The sequence below is a fragment of the Nanorana parkeri genome, unplaced genomic scaffold (genome assembly GCF_000935625.1).
Source record: "Nanorana parkeri isolate BGI_ZX_2015 unplaced genomic scaffold, ASM93562v1 scaffold419, whole genome shotgun sequence".
Classification (NCBI taxonomy): domain Eukaryota; kingdom Metazoa; phylum Chordata; class Amphibia; order Anura; family Dicroglossidae; genus Nanorana; species Nanorana parkeri.
This window is the reverse complement of record NW_017306687.1, coordinates 843,442-861,686: the sequence shown is the minus strand read 5'-3', so window position 1 is coordinate 861,686 and position 18,245 is coordinate 843,442. Positions and strand designations below refer to the sequence as shown.

At 42.5% G+C, this 18,245-nt stretch overlaps 1 long non-coding RNA gene across 1 annotated transcript; it reads right to left on the bottom strand.

The window, feature by feature from the left end:
- Window positions 1–334: 334 nt before the first annotated feature.
- LOC108789791 lies at window positions 335–18,007 on the bottom strand. Its single transcript, XR_001941414.1, has 3 exons — window positions 17,997–18,007; window positions 9,898–9,902; window positions 335–405 (listed from the first exon to the last, which is right to left on the bottom strand). It is a non-coding gene; the product is annotated as an uncharacterized LOC108789791 (long non-coding RNA).
- Between the last annotated feature and the right edge of the window lie 238 nt (window positions 18,008–18,245).

Sequence of the window (18,245 nt, the reverse complement as noted above, 5' to 3'; positions counted from 1 at the left end):
GCAATCTTTTATTACATATGAGATGTATACGTTTATCCCATAGATCCTAAAATTCTTTTTAAAAAAAATATGGAACCCATCAGACTATAGAGACTGTAAAATGTACAGTGTTTCTTGCGGCTTAGTTTTAGTAAGCATCTCAGTAGCATTGTGTTAATGAAAGGAAAAATTACATCTGGAAGTTTCGATTTAAAGCAAAAAAAAAATGTAAAACTGACAATAAAAGTTTTTTGCTGAAGCAAATATGCTTGTTTGAATGTAATGAAAAAGGTCACATAGTTACATAGTTAGTCAGGTTGAAAAAAGACACATGTCCATCAAGTTCAACCTATTTCGGATGGGCTGGACATGTCGACGTCCCTTCTTGGCACGTCCGTTGTTCCTTCTTCTCTTTGTCATCTTGGACTCGAAGGCTGCAAAACCTTTGATTTACCTTTTAAACAGTGACATAAAATCCGAGTAAAATTCATTTTAAACTCAGGTTCTATCACTGCAAATTGTGGTTTGCAAAGATTTTTAAAGCCCAGTTGAAAGTGATATGAAAGTCAAAAGGTTTTTAAGCTATTTCAAATGCTGATGAAATCACTTTCAATAGAAGCTGCTTGTTGATGTAGCTTCTTCTGTCTTAGCTTCTTGCAGAATCAGCTGGCGCACGGAGCACTGGTCCTGATATCCAGTTTTAAAGGAGAACTGTGGGGTTAGGGCTTTTCCCCATAGTTCTCCTTAGTGTATTGGGAGGACACAAACTAGCGTCCTCCCGTCACCCTAAGCTCAGTATACCGCGAGCCACAGCTCACGGTATACTGAGATGCCGTAGTATACCGCAAGCTACAGCTCGCGATATACTGAGATGCCGCAGCTGAAGCGGATCCCGACAATTATGTCTGGATCCGCCCTGCTGCGTGAGTGTAAGCTGGCTCTGCCTATCTAGAGCCAGAGCCAGCTGCACCCGCCCCCTCCCCTATCATGGCACTCCCCTTTCATGGCAGAGAGCTGTGACAGGATCGAGAAGTGAGCGAACGCTTGTATGTGTTCGCTCACTTCCCGATCTACTGAGCCGACCTGTGACAGTCTCATTGTCACAGGTCGGCTAGAACTATGAGGTGAGTGAAAAGCACTCACCTCATAGTTCTCCTTTAAGGTGGCTTCTTTCCCTTACAGGGTCCTATGGAGTCATCATTGTGTATGCTAGTATGCTGAGTATGTCTCCACAAACACACAGGCACAGCAAGGCACAACAAGGCACAGCAAGGCAAGGCAGTCCCCTCTTTCCTGCTCCCCGCTCCTTCTTCCTCCTCCCTCCTTCCTTCTTCTCCCTTCTGCAAGCTAGTAGATGGATCAATCGAACCAAAGGGCTGCTGTACGGGCTATTCACTATAGCCCGTACAGCAGCCGAAGGCGGCCGAGCGGCTCAGCCAAGTCGAAGGCATATGTCAAAGTGACACCCGAAGAGGAGCGAACGGCCAGCCTCTCGCCTCACATATGACAGCTGGGCGGAGCCAGCGGTGATCTCATGGCTGGCTCCGCCCAGTTGCTATGACAGATCAGCATGCCCTGGTTACCTGGGAACACTGAACTGTCATTAAACAATGACAACTGGGCAGAGCCGGCCGTGATGTCACGGCCGACTCCGCCCAGTTGTTATTCATTGGCCGACCCCTGCTAGAAGACTCTAGCAGGTCCCAGCCAATAGCAAACGGTTGGGCGGAGCTAGCTGTCACTGCTAGCTCCACCCAATTGTTTTTTTTTATTCTTTTTTTTCTTTTTTTAAACAAATCTGTATTTATTTTTTAACATTTATAACATTTTTTTCTACATTTTTTCCCCACTTTTTTCACTGACCATGGAGGTACCGAGCAGAATAGCTGGGCCGAATGCCGCCAAGCGGCATTCGGCTACTCACTCACTGCCATTCGCCCCCTGTCGGAGGATCGTCTCAGGCAAAGCAGATGTTGGATTGGCTGGGTCGAACGTGTTCTTCACTTCGGCTCAGTCGAACATGCTGAGCATGTTTGGCTGAACCGAAGCCAGCCGAAGCAAGCCGTTGTACGGCTAATTTCAGCCGATGTACGGCTGAAATTAGCTGTACTGAGCTAAAGTGAATAACCGAACGTTGTTCGGCTCTGTTTACTTCGGATCGGTTATTCACTCGGCTGCCTTCGGCAGCTTTGTTAATAACCTGTTAGTATAGCAATCTGGACACTGGAAAAAGTATAGTAAACTTTAAGGATGTTCAAATGAAACGTTCTGTCAGGGAGAACTAAGTTCAGCTGTTTTTTTTATTCCTTTTCCTTAACAAGATGGGACATACAATCTCATCGAGTCACACATGAGTCATAGAGACAATCTAATAACCAATTTGTTCGCTGCTGGCAAATGTTCTCGGAGTTAGGGGTCTCCTGGAGCAAACATAAAGCAAAACCACAAAATGAAATGGGAGGAAATTCCCTGACATATAAGATGTCTATAAAAATCTTTTTTGCATATGCAAGGGATTCTTTTTTGACAGTTTTAGAATCTACCCTATATGAGGAGTTTACATACCTGCATAAAATCATACATATGATATGATATGAATTGGTGTTATCCTTCATATTTAAAAATAAATGTACTTGTGCATGGCTGGGAAGCTACATCATAAATTCTATAAAGACTCTTTCTTCTGTACTGGTCCTCGGCTTACACCTTCTGCTTCTGTCGATGTTACACACAGAATCAGACGGCATATTTAATAAGCAAATTATAGGGTTTACTTGTCCCCCGAGGATGCTGGAATTCAACTCAAATTGATATCACCGAGAAAAGCAGGCGTATAGATAACACAAATATGAAAGCAGAAAGCAACCTTAATGTACAAAGATAGATTTTAAAAAATGGGGAGGCAATGGGGGAGAGAGGTAAAGGATATGAAAACAGAAAGAAAAGAGAAAGGTGAAAGAAATGGGAGCTAAAAATGGCAAAAGGGAAGGGAAAAGAATGGGAAAAAAGGAAAAGGTGGGGATAGGAAAGAAAATGAAAGGGAAAATGAAAGGAAAGACAAGAAAAGGGGAAAGGGAAAAGGAAAGGAAATGAACAGAAAGTAAAGAAAAGGAGGAGAGGAGAGGGAAAGGAAAATAAAGAGAGAAGGAAAGGAGAGGGGAGGAAAGGGAGAAGGAAAGGAGAGGAGGGGAGAGGGAGAAGGAAAGGAAAAAAGTAGAGGTGAGAGGCAATGGAGAAGGAAAAGAAAAGAAAGGAGAGAAGATAAAAGAGAGAAGGAAAGGCAGAAGGAAAGGTAGGGGGAATGGAAAGGAGAGGACAGGAGAGAGAGAAGGAAAGAAGAGGAAAGGAAAAGAAAAGGAAAGGAAAAGGAAAAAGAAAGGGGAAAAGAAAGGAAAAGAGGAGAGGAAAAGAGGAAGGAAAGGAGAGGAGAGGAAAGGAAGAAGGAAAGGAAAGCGAGAAGGAAAGTCAGAAGTAAATTAAAGGGGGATGAAAAGGAGGGGAAAGGAGAGGAAAAGATGAAAATTGCCAAGTAGAGAAACTTAGGAGGTAAAATAGAAAGTTAGAGAATACAAAGATATAATATAGTAGAAAGATGTTTTAATACTGAGCTGACACCGAGGACATTTTTTACATTCTAATAGAAACGTCCCATGGATATGCTGATGTAACAAACCCTCTTGTTTGATGTGCCTAGCACTTTCAAGCTACACAATAGACAACTGTCTATAAGAATGTCAAAGATAAGTTTTCTCCTGCCGTCATTCTGGCTTACACCCAAAAGAAACAAAAACACATTTGAACTTTTCCCGAAATGTCTTACAAACTGTGCGCAATTATTAAATGTCCAAATCATTCAAAATGTGATTGGAAATGTCACAAAATGACTACAGTGTGGCTTTATGTTTTTTTAGATTTACTTATGTCTATAAATATATACATACATACTAATCTGACATGATCCCTTCTTCAACCAAGAACTTGGAAATAGAAGAAAGGAGAAGTGTAGGTGAAACACTGAGGTACAATGTTTATTGTAATGAATACATTTATTAGTGTATATCATGCAGTAATCAGCAGTAGCTTCATTCAGCTACGGTCAGAGGTCATTAGCATTAGGGTCAGCCATCTTGGAAACTATAGGCTTTGAACAATCAGCTGGAGAACACACTGGTGCATCTTCCTGAAGGTTGTCCTTCTGTTTCCACTGCTGTAGATTCTTTTACATCTTCTGCTGTTTTTTCCCACCACCAGTTACTGCTTGTTTTGCAGCTCCAGTTACTGCTAAATCTGCTTCCTTTCTTCTGCCTGCCTTCTCTGGGTTTTCCTGCACTGTGCTTGCTGCTGTGAAGTCCATTCTCTGTAAAGCAACCCTGTTATTCATTCATACGGCAGTCCCCTCCAGTGAAGTGATGCAGCCTCCATCAGACACTTTAGCATTTAACACTTCCAGGAGTGTGGGATGCCTGTGCCCCCTGCCACATGCTGTGGTTCCATCCCCTGACCCCTACCCCTTTAGAACACAGCTATGATGTAGGGGTTGGAAGATGGGACCACAGAGCGTAGTAGTGGATAAAGGTATCTGACAACCCTATGGGATTTCAAATTCAGAAGAGTAGCAGCGGCCCCTATTGCAGTTCTTATTTAACAGCTTTTGTTAAGGTTCCTTTAAGGGCAGCTTATTCCCCACTCTTTGGTAGTATTTATAGCTGGCTGGTTTTGAGACCTGCTGGTTTACAGCTATCATTTTTTGTACCCACTAACATGGTTGTACTGACCCTCCTGTACCTATGTGATTTTTAGTGGACACAGTCACTCTGGTTAGGCTCTAGAATTTGCTACATGAGCTCCTTCCAAGTAACGGGGAACATATGTAAAGTGTTCTGTAGTCAGCAGTGGTTATAGAGCTTAAATTAATGTCCATACCTTACATTAGACATGTAAGCTGCAGAAAGATTTGGTTCAGCTCGGATATTTGGTTATTTCGGAATTCAGATTCGAAATACAATTTGTTTTGGGTTTTAGACTCATTGTGAATACCACAGAAAACCATATACAGATATTAATACTAAAGCAGAAGCTCCCAGACCTGAATGGCACTCGGGAGTCTGAATTTTTGAATTTCCGAATACCATTTGGGAGCACCGATTCAATTTCATTTGTGAACGAAATTTGGACAGGATCCAAAATTCTGAAACGGAAATTCGGATTCGGACGCATTGGCATGCATTGGGACTCGGAAATTCAGATGTGTCCGAATGTCTGAAATTCTGAACATTTGTACGAATTTTGATTCGGAATGTAATGAATCGCACATGTCTACCTTACATTGTGTTCTCATTTTATTCACAGTATAGTTGTCTCACTTGTATATTTGTCTACCCCTTGCTTATGTAAGATGTTCTAACTTGGGTATGGGTAAATATGTCTTAAGGACATATGCAAGGTAATCATATCCTATTATCTGGCACTCACAGGGATGCAGACCATTTTCTGAGGCCATGATGGTGGTATACTCTCCCCATTAAAAACAGCGCTAAGCTTAGAAGTTTGGGTTTTGTGTCTCAACATGGCAGAGACAAAGACTGCTCTTGTACTACTCAATCATTAGAAGCATGTGTCTAGATGCCATGCCTAAACTGACTTTTTTTCAGAAAGCTGTCCATTAAGTGGTCTTGATGATGTATCTATTCTCCACATGTTTGTTTGATCCCCTCCCTCTTTATTAAAAGCCTAGTTAGCTGCCAAAGTAATTTTGTTTAAGTAGGGCGGCAAGCACCAAACCAATTAGAACTTATTCTGCAATAATTTGCACAAATCAGATCCAAAATTCACTTCACCAGCAACTATTTACTTTGCAAATTGGCCAGTCACCACATTGAGGTGTTTTAAAAGACGTTTACCTGTAAAATTCTCCCTTATCTCCAAGAACCCTGAGACCAATTCTGAGTGCCACCATCTTGGATGTGATGTCAGCAGCCCCAACAGACTCAAGTGACACTCTAGGGCACCCCGGCAGGGCTGTCATTAACACAGGGCAAAAAGGGCAGTTGCCCGGGGCCCAGTCATTGTTGTGGGGCCCAAAGCAGCTGCCCCTTGAGCCCGCAAAAGAAACACACGTGTCACCATTCTGTTTACTATGCGATTGTGTACTGTTGCTTAGCCCCTGCCATACGCTGCATAGCGCGATGTCTCACGCAGGGTCATGTCTCCCTCTAAGTTTTCCACCTATCTGCTCTTTTGGAGAGCGAAAGTGCATGGCGGGAGAGGGGCAGGTAGAGGGTAGGCGGCCAAAGAAAATGTTTGCCCAGGGTCCAATTATTATTAAAGATGGCCCTGCACCACGGAATGCCTCAACATCTTTCCATGGTGCGGGTAGACTTCTGATGTGAAAATAGTGGGCTGTAATGGGAAAGGGGAGCCTAGTGTGAAATGGGGTATGCTGATGTGAAAGGCGAGTTCTAATGTGAAGGGGGGGCTCCAGATTTGAAGGGGGGACTCTGATATGTGTTTTGTATTTTCAATAATGAATCCAGATCAAACAAATATACATTGCCCAGCAAAGTATTTCTTTACATTTGTGCCCAAACACCTACAGCCATCCTGTTTCCAAACAGCTCCAACTCTCTCAGTTCAGCTTCCCCAGTACAAGATTACAAGGGATAGAGCAGCCTGAAGCAGTTGGCCATCTACTAGTTTGGAGAAGGGAGAAAGGAGTAAAGGTAAACTAGAGGATTGCTGTGCTGTCCTTGTGAGTTTGTGGGCACAGACACAGCGTACTAGCACACACAAGGATGGCTCCATAGAACTCTGCAAGGCAAAGGAGCCACCCTAAAACAGGATATCAGGACCAGTGCTCATGGGACCAGCTGATTCTGCAGGAAGTTTAACCTTCTAAGTGCAAAGGAGCAGCACCCATTGTATGTGATTTAATAGCATTTGAAATAGTTTAAAAACCTTATGACTTTAATGTCACTTTAAGTTATATGTGTTATGTTCAGCTTCTATTTTGCAAGAGGCTGCTGTACTTTATGTGTGTTAAAGCAAAAATGTTCTGCATTGCCCTCCTAACCATCTTGCCTTGAATTGTATTGTATCCGTATTGTCTTCCTTTATATTGTAAAGTGCTGTGTAAACTGTTGGTGCTATAAAAATCCTGAATAATAATAATAATGATAATATTTATAATAATAATAATACATTAGATACCCATCCATGGAATAACACGGGACGAGATCCTCTCTGTCCTGTCACTTGGATGTTTGCATGTTCCAACATGTATTTAAAGAAGCTCTCCAAGCAGAATTATTCCTAACCCTTGCAGTAGGTTGAGAGCGGAGGGAGAGAGAGGCATTGAGGACCACTCTGGCGGTCTAAAGTCCTGTGAGTCATCCCCTCCTGTACAGTGTTTAGGATGTGAAGGTGCTGAGGGACATTCCATCGCAGGGCCCAGTCTAGCGGGTTCAAGTGAGTATAACTTATTTTATTTTCGTCCGTAGACAAAACAAGCACTTAACCCTTGCAGTGCACAGGTAGCCCTACTGCAAAGGTTAAGGATTATTTGGAGTTCTTCTTTAAAATACCAAAGTGGATCACAGGAGAAGTCAGTATAAAGTGGTCTGGGGGTTTGCTTTACACAGGTAGTGTCACTTTAACCTGATAGGGTCTCTGTATGTGATAAATGCAATGCAATATGTTTTCAGTAGGGATGCACTGATACCGGTTTTTCGGTATCGAGTATGAGTAACCATATTTCTTTTTCGGTACTTGCCAATATCGAATACCAATAAAGTAAGTCCCATTAAGGAAGCCAGGCAGCATTTAATGACCCGCCACCCGGCTTCCTGATTAGCACGGAAGCCGTCTCCATGCTTCCTTGTCACCAGGTGACGCTAAAGCATGGATCGGCCTTCTGGCTAATTAGGAAGCCGGGTGCCGTGTAATGATGCAGCGCACGGCTTCCTGATTGGCCCGGGAAGCCGGCTCCATGCTCCCTCGTCACCAGGTGACGAGGGAGCATGAAGCCGGCTTTCTGGCCAATCAGAAAGCCAGGGGGCGTGTAATATCTCACTATCCGGCTTCCTGATTGGCCAGCTTCCTGACCAATCAGGAAGCTGGGCAGCATGTAATGACTTGTTGCTCGGCCTCCTGATACCAGAAGCTCAAGTAACGGGCTAGGCATTGGAGCATTTGGGCAAGTACGAGTACTCGCCCAAATACTTGGCATCGGTACTGATACCGATACTAGTATCGGTAACTGTGCATCCCTAGTTTTCAGCCATGCAATCATCTGCATTCCTTTTCTGATACATTTCCCAATTTGTCCTCTTCTGCACAAGCTTTCCTTTTAATGACAGTTTTCCCCATAAAAATATGAATTGCAGTATTAAATGAATGACATGACTAAAAATTAATGTGTATCGCAGAGTAAGCAGAGCCAGGAGCCCCGGCCCAACCTCTGATATTTATCACATAGTGGGTGTACGCCATTGGGAACTATATAAAAATTCTTCAAGGTTACCTTAGCTTAATGGTGCTCTTCCCGTTCACTCAGCATTTCTCCCCTTATTGCAAACATCTGCTGGGAAATAAATTAGGTTTCAGATTTGCGAATGACATATTTGGCTTGGAGAACACTTTGCTCATTTCATTCAACAAATACTTATGTTTAATCAAGTTTTTAATTCCAGTAACATTACGGCCCCTCATGCTAAATAACCGATTCATTTAAGAAGGTTTTGTTTTTAATGGAATCAAATAATGTAAGAGCGTTGCTGTTAGACCCTGTAGTAAATGAGCTTCTCCCGTTCCATTTTGGATATACGACACAGTATTTCTTGATTTATCTTTGGCACGGCTTTTCCGATTTCATAAACTTATACCAGATGAACCTTTTCATATTTCTTTAATATGTTCCCCGCTACCCCCAAAACATGACTTAACGTCAGCCCATTCAAGAAAAAATGTCAGCACTTTTGTCAGTTATAGAAAAACTTCAGGCAAGCATTAAACTTTTAAGGTTAATCTTCTTATATATACCTACGAATAAATGAGCAACCTGCAGGAGTACAGTGATATAAGTGTGTGCCCAGGAAAACGTTAAAATATCTAGTTTGTTTTCTTATTCACCGATCAGCAATGACCACCCACCTAATATTGAGTAGGTCCCCCTTCTCCAACCAAAACAGTCCTGACTGGTTGAGGCCTGGACTCCACCAGACCTCTGAAGGTATTTTGTGGTATCTGGCACCAAGCCATCAGTAGCAGATCCTTTAGGTCCTGTAAGTTGTGAGGTGAGGCCTCCATGGATCAGACTGGTTTTCCAAGTACATCCCACAGATGCTAGATTGGATTGAGATCTAGAGAATATGGAGGCCAAGTCAACACCTCAAACTTGTTGTTGTGTTCCTCAAACCATTCTTGAACCATTTTGCAGTGTGGCAGGGCACATTATACTGCAGAAAGAGGCCACTGCCATCAGAGAATACCCGTTCCATGAAGGGGTGTAGTTGGTCAGCAGCAATGTTTAGGAAGGTGGTGCATGTCAAAGTAACATTAACATGAATGGCAGGACCCAAGGTGTCCCAGCAGAACATTACTCAAAGCATCATGTTGCCTCTGCTGCCTTGCCTACTTACCTTAGTACATTCTGGTGCTATCTCTTCCCCAGGTAAGTGACACACACACCCAGGCTTCCACATGATATAAAAGAAAACGTGATTTATCCGACCAGGTCCATTGTTCCTTTATTTTCCTTCCTTGGACCACTTTTGGTAGGTCCTGACCACTGTAGACCGGGAACATCCCACAAACAGCTACAGTTGTGGACTTGTTCTGACCCAGTCATCTATCCATCACATTCTGGCGCTTGTCAAAGTCGCTCAAATCCTTACACTTGCCCATGTGTTCTGCCTCCAACACATCAACTTCAGGGAAAAAAATGTTCACTTGCTGCCTAATATATCCCCCCACTTCCAGGTGCCATTGTAACCAGATAATCAATGTTATTCACTTCACCTCTCAGTGGTCATAATGTTATGGCTGATCGGTGTATATACCTAAGTAGAAATGAGCAGCCTTTAGGAGTACATTGATTTAAGTGTATGTCCAGGCAAACTTGAGTTAGTCTTCTTATATATATATATATCTATGTGTAAATGATCAGACTTCCAGGGTACAGCGATTAATACGCATGCCCAGCTAAACATTTATTTTTCTTAGCTTTGGATACAGTGGGGAAGAATTGAAAGCCAGGTTGGATTTTTTACTGCCATTTAGGGCTCCATTAGAGAAATGTCCTCTTGTCTCCATTAGAGAAATGTCCTCAAAATTTTACCAGATAGGAAGTGAGTAGAAACCTTTTACAGCTGGTTATACACAAGTTTGTTCGAAAAAAAAAAGTTTTTGAAATGTTTATTAATAGTTATTTGGGTGATGAACGAAACTCTAACAATGAATATGGACAAACTGAGATTTTTTGTATTAACGTAAGTATGAAAATCTACCAATGTATAGTCACCTTCACTGCAATACAGATAGACATAAAAATGCTTTTTATAAGAGGAGGGGAAGGCTAGAACCCTTGACAGACTTCCTGTCTAGTGAAACCTTTGTCAACAGAAAAGGAAGCGAGAGAAAATACCTCAAAAAGTTCCCTAGAAAGCAGTTCAACCGAGAAAAGGGTTCCAATCCTTCCTCTCCAAAAAGATTTTGGCTTGAACTAAATTTTAATGCTCTTCTGCAATGATAATAATAATAATCCAGCTAAATCTGTGAATAAGAAATGTATTTATTTATTATGTATTTGTTACATGTATTGTGAAGGGTTTTTCTGAAAGTATACAGTACTTGTAGAATTGTCTGTGCTGCACAGAATCATGCAATTCAGTAAGGTGCATGTAATTCAGTATATCTAAACCCAAGAACAAAAATGTCACATTTTGCAATTTACCAGTCCTTAGATGTGGTGGCTGCATTAGTTTTCACCAGGTGATCCTGCTAGTAATACACTTGTACTTAGCAATGGAGAAGCAGAATTATCACCCAGGGTGAGAAGTGTGTTAGGGTTACAGAAAGTATAAAGAAATTATGGACACCGGCACTCCAAGGTAGTATAACGTCTTTTTATTGACGTATCATGCAACAATACACTTATTGCAACGTTTCGGGGTCACACAGGATCCCCTTCATCAGGCAGAACAAGTTGGACAAGTTGTTAAGCCTGATGAAGGGGATCCTGTGTGACCCCGAAATGTTGCAATAAGTGTATTGTTGCATGATACGTCAATAAAAAGACGTTATACTACCTTGGAGTGCCGGTGTCCATAATTTCTTTATACTACTCAGACGGTGGCCATCCGTCGACTACTGATGCACCCAACCTATTACTATAAATTAGCAGTAAGGAGTGCAATGGGTACATGGACTGTAACTGAGGGTTACAGAAAGGTCTGTCCTTAGTTAGATGCGTTGAAAAATGTATCGCAAGCTAACAGATCGCAACACAATGGGCCCTCGAGGTAAGTATTCTTCTATGTGGGTTATACCGTGGGGCAAGCAGTAAATTACAACTTTACTGGAAGGACCACGCTATGCCCCCACACACCCAGAATTGCAGATAGCCGTGGTAATCGAAGCCCTGCAACCGATCAAATATTTTACTCACTACCTGCTGCAAAGGTAAGTATTCAGCATCTACGACTGGGTCGTTTTAGGCCCCATTCACACCAAACCCATAGTCATCCATTTTTCAATGGATGCCAAAGCAAGGACATCTGATGAATGAATGGGTGTGAATGGGAGCAGTTCACACTAGTGCGTTACATAGTGTTGTGCTGCCCTCCACTGAAAGATAAATCAGATTCTACTTTTTTTCAATGCAACACAACGGTGTGAACTTCTAACACCTGTCAAAATAAGGCAGAATCAAAAACCTTACATAGCTCAGTGTAAAGACCAAAACAAACAAACCCCCCCCCAAAAAATGTAACATAACACAATATCTGTAAAAAAAATAAGTCAAGGCAACTGGACTTGCTGTATTTTTCTTGAAGACGTTTCACTGGTCATCCGACCAGCTTTCTCAATTCAGAATGACTTGTACAAAAATTCTCTGGGAATAAATGTGGTGAATTTTGTTCCAATCCACATAATCTGTTAGTCACAACCAGGTGTTGATGGCATTTGCATAATTGGAGTCTAGGAGGTGTTAATAAGCTGCCCAGAGGGTTGGGAGGGCCAATAAGAGTACTTAGTATAAAATTGCACGTATCCTTTGAAATGCCTTCTGTATCTCCATCATTTAAAAATTCTGCCTGTGCCCATCTATTACACTGGGGTACAGTAGTTACAAAAGGCATGGCAGAAATGACTCTATCCTTCCGTCTTTCCAGTCTGCAGCTCTAATAGTATTATTACAGCAGCGTTGGATGGGAATGCAGCTTATGTAGCAAATAAAAGGTCAAACAGAGTGTTTCAAATTGATTTTATCTAAACACATTATATAAAATATCTCCATGGGCAATATGTTTAAAAAGACTTAAAACAATACCTGTGTGGCTTGCTTCTACTGTTATAAAGGTATAAACAATAAAAAAAGAGCATTAAAAAAAAACCCAAAGGAACTCTTTCATCATTGGAGGGTTGCAAAGAAAACTACAAAAGCTGTAAAAAAGAAATCAGGCTGGCAAAAATTCAAAATAAACAACCGGTTCCTAAAGAGAGTGAGACCAATACCCAGAAATTCTTTAAATACATAAATAGTAAAAATACAAAAGCTTTAAGTATCTTCTTTAGCTATATTTTCTTTACTGTAGATGAACAGACTTCATATGATCTCCATAATGGGCTTTCTTGTTGTTGACATGATAAGGAACCATACTGATTACTTTATGATCAATAGACTTAAACCAGCAGCTGTTATGGATAGCACAGTCTTAGGACTAGAAGAGCACATAGATGCATGCTCCTAGTTCTCCAGACTAAGGTACTATATATGGCACATATGTGGCAAAATATAAGAAAATGACAGATTATGGAGCTACAGGTTAAAAGAAGCACAGATTCAAGCAAGAAACATAGGGGTCTATTCACTAAGCTGCCGAAGGATCTGGCCGTAGCTTCGGCTGATCTTTCGGCAAGATTTTTGTCCCCAGGACCCCTTTGGTTCAGTAGAACCGAAGGGTTGCTGTACGGGCTATTCACTATAGACCGTACAGCTCCCGAAGTTGGCCGAGCGGCTCAGTCGAGCTGAAGGCATATGCATCATCTCGACTGAGCAGAGGTGAAAGGCGAAGCTGGCCGAAAGGCCGACAGCCTGCTACAGACTGCTGGGCGGAGCCAGCCGGCCACTTGCACAGGCAGATCAGCGTCCCTGGTTACCAGATAACCAGGGACACTGATCTCCAGACAGCCTAACTCTCCCGGACTCCCGGGAGAGAGTTACTTTCTGCTGGAAAGTTTTACTCTGCTCGATCGAGCAGAGTAAACCTTTCCCTGCTCTGTTGTCTTTCTTTTTTTTTTTTCTTCTGATATCAAAAACCGTTAGCTGCCATCAGAACAAAAAAAATAAGCATAGGTATGCATAGCTACATTCCTATTGGCTATTGCAATTTGCAATAGCCAATAGCAAACTAGCTATTGCACCCGCCCACTGCTGCTGTCAATCAGCAGAGGGGAACTTCAGTTCTCCATCAGTTCTCCATCCCCCTCTAGTGCACCCCCCAGCAGCAGAGGGAGGGTGCAATAGCTAGTTTGCTATTGGCTATTGCAAATTGAAATAGCCAATAGGAATGTAGCTATGCATTCCTATGATTATTTTTGTTGTTGTTGTTGTTGTTGTTGTTCTGATGGCAGCCAACGGCTCCGATATCAGAAGAAAAGGGGGAAAAAACAACAGAGCAGGGAAAGGTTTATTCTGCTCGATCGAGCAAAGTAAAACTTTCCGGGAGAGTTTTTTTTGTTATTATTCTGACGGCAGCAGAACCAATAGAAAACACTGTCACTGCTAGCTCCGCCCAAACATTTTCTATTCTTTTTTTTTCTACTTTTTTAACTATATTTCTATTCTGCTCAATACCATAGAGGTATCGAGCAGGATTGCCGAGCCGAATGCCGCTCGGCGGCATTCGGCTATTCACTCACTGCTGTTCAGCATCTATGAGAATAGGTCGAACAGCAGTGAGTAGCCTGCCGGAGGTTCGGTTCAGTCGATCCAGATGTTGGATCGGCTGTGTCGAACTCCTTCTGCACTTCCGATTGGCCAAACATGCTGAGCATGTTCGGCTGACATGAAGCCATGCGAAGCAAGCCGATGTACGGCTGATTTCAGATGATATACGGCTGATTTCAGCCGTACCAGCCTGAAGTGAATAGCCGAACAGCGTTCGGCTCACTTCACTTGGGGTCGGTTGTTCACTCGGCTGCCCTCGGCAGCTTAGTGAATAGACCACATAATTTTGCCTCTAAGCATTAGTAAGACATTATCTTATAATAGGGGACATTATCTTATATATGCAGTTCAGATTTGGACATACTGTAGTTTTACAGCTTGAAAGAGTGTAGAAAATGGCAACTAAATTAATAAAGGGTCAAAGTAAATTGGAGCAAATCAAATATTTCCTCTATGAATCCTCTTATTGATCTGGAACTGAGTACTAGCTGTCGATTGAAGCTTACTGGCAAATTCAAATACTACGACTCATCAGTATCCTTAGATTTTTGCTGCCTGAGGAGGGCAGGTGGGGGCAGTTGGGTGGTGGTGATGGTGGAGGGGGGTAAAGGAGACGTTGCCTCCAGATAGGAGAGTGAGGCCGCCTTCTGTAGGCTCTTCATCTCCTGGCCTGACTCTTAGTAACCTAAGAAACTCTGGCTGGGGTCCCACCCAGCTCCTGGCAACCAGTGACATGACTGGTTGCCAGAAGCTGGGCGGGATGCAGGGCCAGAGCATACCAGGTTTGCATGGGAAGTTTCCGTCCCACCCACCTCCTGACAACCAGTGACATCCACTGGTTGTCAGCAGCTGGGCAGGATGCAGGCCAGAGCGTCCCAGTTTGCTAAGAGCTGGACTGTTTAGATGTGTATGGCCCTTATACATCTCCTCACTGTTTTAGGCTACTTACTTTGCAATGGTATTTCCCATTAGTTTAGTGAATGAGGTGAAGCTCTGCGGACTGCCATCACCTATTCATGTGAGGAAAAATAAAAATGATATTTTGTTTGCACATGATTGGGTGACGGAAGTTATCACAGCATAACCTCATTCACTGATCTAAGGGGAAACTTCCCCTGCAAAGTGCAAATTTCCTTGCCTTTAGTAAATCAACCCCAATGACTCTCGCACTGTCTTGTCTTTACAACATAATGGACATAATGGGGTTAATAAAGGCAAATAGTCTGTTCACTTTGCAAGGGAATTTGTACTTTGAAAGGAAAATTTTACCTTTTAGTTTTTTTATGTTTTTTTTTAATCAATTACTTTTTATTAAAGTGACATTAAAGTATAATTTGTTTTCCCTCCCCCCAATGTTAATGTTAGCACTTGCCTTAAATTATGTCTCTTAATCCGATCATCTTCTTCTTTCCTGTCGTGTTTTCAGCTGTCCCTCCAGCGCCGTTTCAGGTCTCCGATCCAGTCCTGACTCCTCTGTGCTTGCCGGCACTTCCTGTCCCAAGGTGTCTGCATGCGGGCAGGGCCGGCCTTAGGCCTTTAGGCGCCCTGTGCGAGAAAGCTTTACAGCGCCCCTCAATGACCACACCCCTCAGTGGCCACACCCCCAGTAACCACACCCATTTTCCCCCAATATCCGCACCATTTAAAGACTCCTATTTTGTTAAGCCGCAAAGAAACATATTAAAAAGTATGATAAAAATAAAACTTTTAAAAGTATTAAACTTGTAGCACAATATAAGTATTCTTATCAAATAAAACAACAGAAGGTAAACAATAAATTTCAAACTAAAATAGAGTCTGTAAATATAAAGTGTCAGGTTGTTATGCCGACCCCTTTTTCAAGTAAGTGTATCTAGAAAAGTAAAAATAAAAAACAGAACACAAAACCCAGACTACATGTAAAATGAATGAATTACTATATGTCCGAATATACGAAAAATGTATTCCCGCACATAATAATTTGTTTGAGAATGTGCGACAGCCATGTTGGCCACCGGCGTGTTCTGTAAATGCGTGCCACCATCTTGGAGGCGGGGAGCATGATGTTACATGACGCCATGCATGCGTGGTGTCAGGTGACGTCACACGCCAATATTGGCCCCACCATCTTGGTGTATACCTAGATATACACCAAGATGGCGGTGCCCAACACATGCGGTGTTATACAATGTCATGCGCCCTGCCTCCAGAACACGCCAATGGCTGAATCCAAAATAGCATAAAAATTTGTTTTGTTTGATGAAACGAATGAAACGTTTTTAGTTTTTGTTAATTTCATCTGAAATGAATTTTTAGTCTTGGCACATGTCTAATAATATGTGTGTGTGTGGGGAGGAGGTGGGGGGTTAAAAAATAAAAACCCCATTGGTGAATAAAAGCCACCAAAAGAAAGCTCTATCTGTCCCCAAAAAATGGTATGAAAATCGTTTCAGTAAAGCGTTGCATGACGGAATAAACATCAGTCAAAGTACCGCAGCGCTGAATACTGAAAAATGGCCTGGCCAGGAAGGGGGTGAAACACTATGGCCTTCAAGTGGTTAAATAAAAAATGTTTTATTTATTTATTTATTTATTTTTTACTGTTGGGGGCTACGGGGAAATATTAGGGCTACAAACAGACCCCTGACATTTCCTTTTTAAAATAGAAACGAAATTGAGGACACCAAGTCCTCAATTTCTTTTTCATTCAGCACTCAATGAATGGGAAGCACTCAGCACAGAGGCTTCCCATTCATATTTACTATCACCAGGTTCTGAATGGGGAGAAGCCTATGTAGTGAGTGCTTCTCCCCATTGAGGAAAACTTGAATGAACAGGCTGTGATATAAATCACAGCCTGTTCATTCATAACTGGGGACACATAGTACTATGCTCAATGCTAAAGCCTGATGAAGGGACCCCGTGCGGTCCCGAAAGCGCTTGTTTGGTCATATGACAAAAAACTTCAATAAATGAAGCTTTTGCTATCTTAAAATGATTGGTGTGCTGGTGACATTTCTACAATTTTGCTGACATTCGCGGCGCCATCCGCAGTCACTGCGAGCACCCCCCACTACAAGGGACATATCGGTAAGGAGTGCGACAAGGATAGTACTTATACACCTAGTACTATATGTCCCCAGTTATTTGCAAACACTGGAGTGATCAGACGATTGCTCCAGTGTTTGTCTTTCTCACATGGAGGATCGGTAAATATCAATGATATTTACCGATCTCCCACTCTGCCACGCACAGATGACAGTGGCTCTGATCTCCTCCCTGTTCGGCCATCCTGACAGCTGAGGGCGCGGCTTCTCTCCCCCTCACCGCTCGGCCATCCTGACAGCAGGCAGCGCTCCCTCCTGCGCCCCCGCCCCCCCCCCTGCAGGGCGAACGAGGGAGCGCTGTCATGTCGGATGGCCAGCGGTGAGGAGGGGAGAAGCCACCCCGAGGACGAGGTGTGTCGGCCGCCTGGCGCCTTTGTTGCCATGGCGCCCTGTGCGGCCACACAGCTTGCACACCCCTAAGGCCGGCCCTGCATGCGGGTGCATGCTGCTCCATAGACTTACCTTGTGTCTCTCCTTGTTCCTGTCCGAAAATCTGAACTGCGCATGCGCCCGCCCCAAGATCCTTTGCGGCCGCCTGAGATTTTGAAAAAAAAGGTTTTTGCATATATCTACTGCTTGCTAGCCGTAGATATATGCAAAAAAAAACAGAGGGTTTAATAACCCTTTAAGTTTTACCCATAACACGAAAAAAAAGAAAAGCAAAAAGAAAACAAGTACAGCAATGAATAAAGAAATATAGAAACAGCAGACAATTCAGATTATTATACAAAATATAACATATTAGCACAGGTGATTTGTTTAACAGACTCTGGCATTCATCTTCTTACATAAGACATGATATTATATAAGTCGCTTAAAAAAACACACAAAATCAAGTGGTTTAGGTTAGTGACTTTCACATTTTTTGCAAAGTGAATTTTCATCACTGAGGGAAGAATATTTTCACATGTTGATGCTTATTAACCTGAACCTGGATAACATGCACTTTGACATTTCAATAAAATATATTATACAAAAAATGAATAAAAAGAATAGAGGATCTCAGGCGCGAG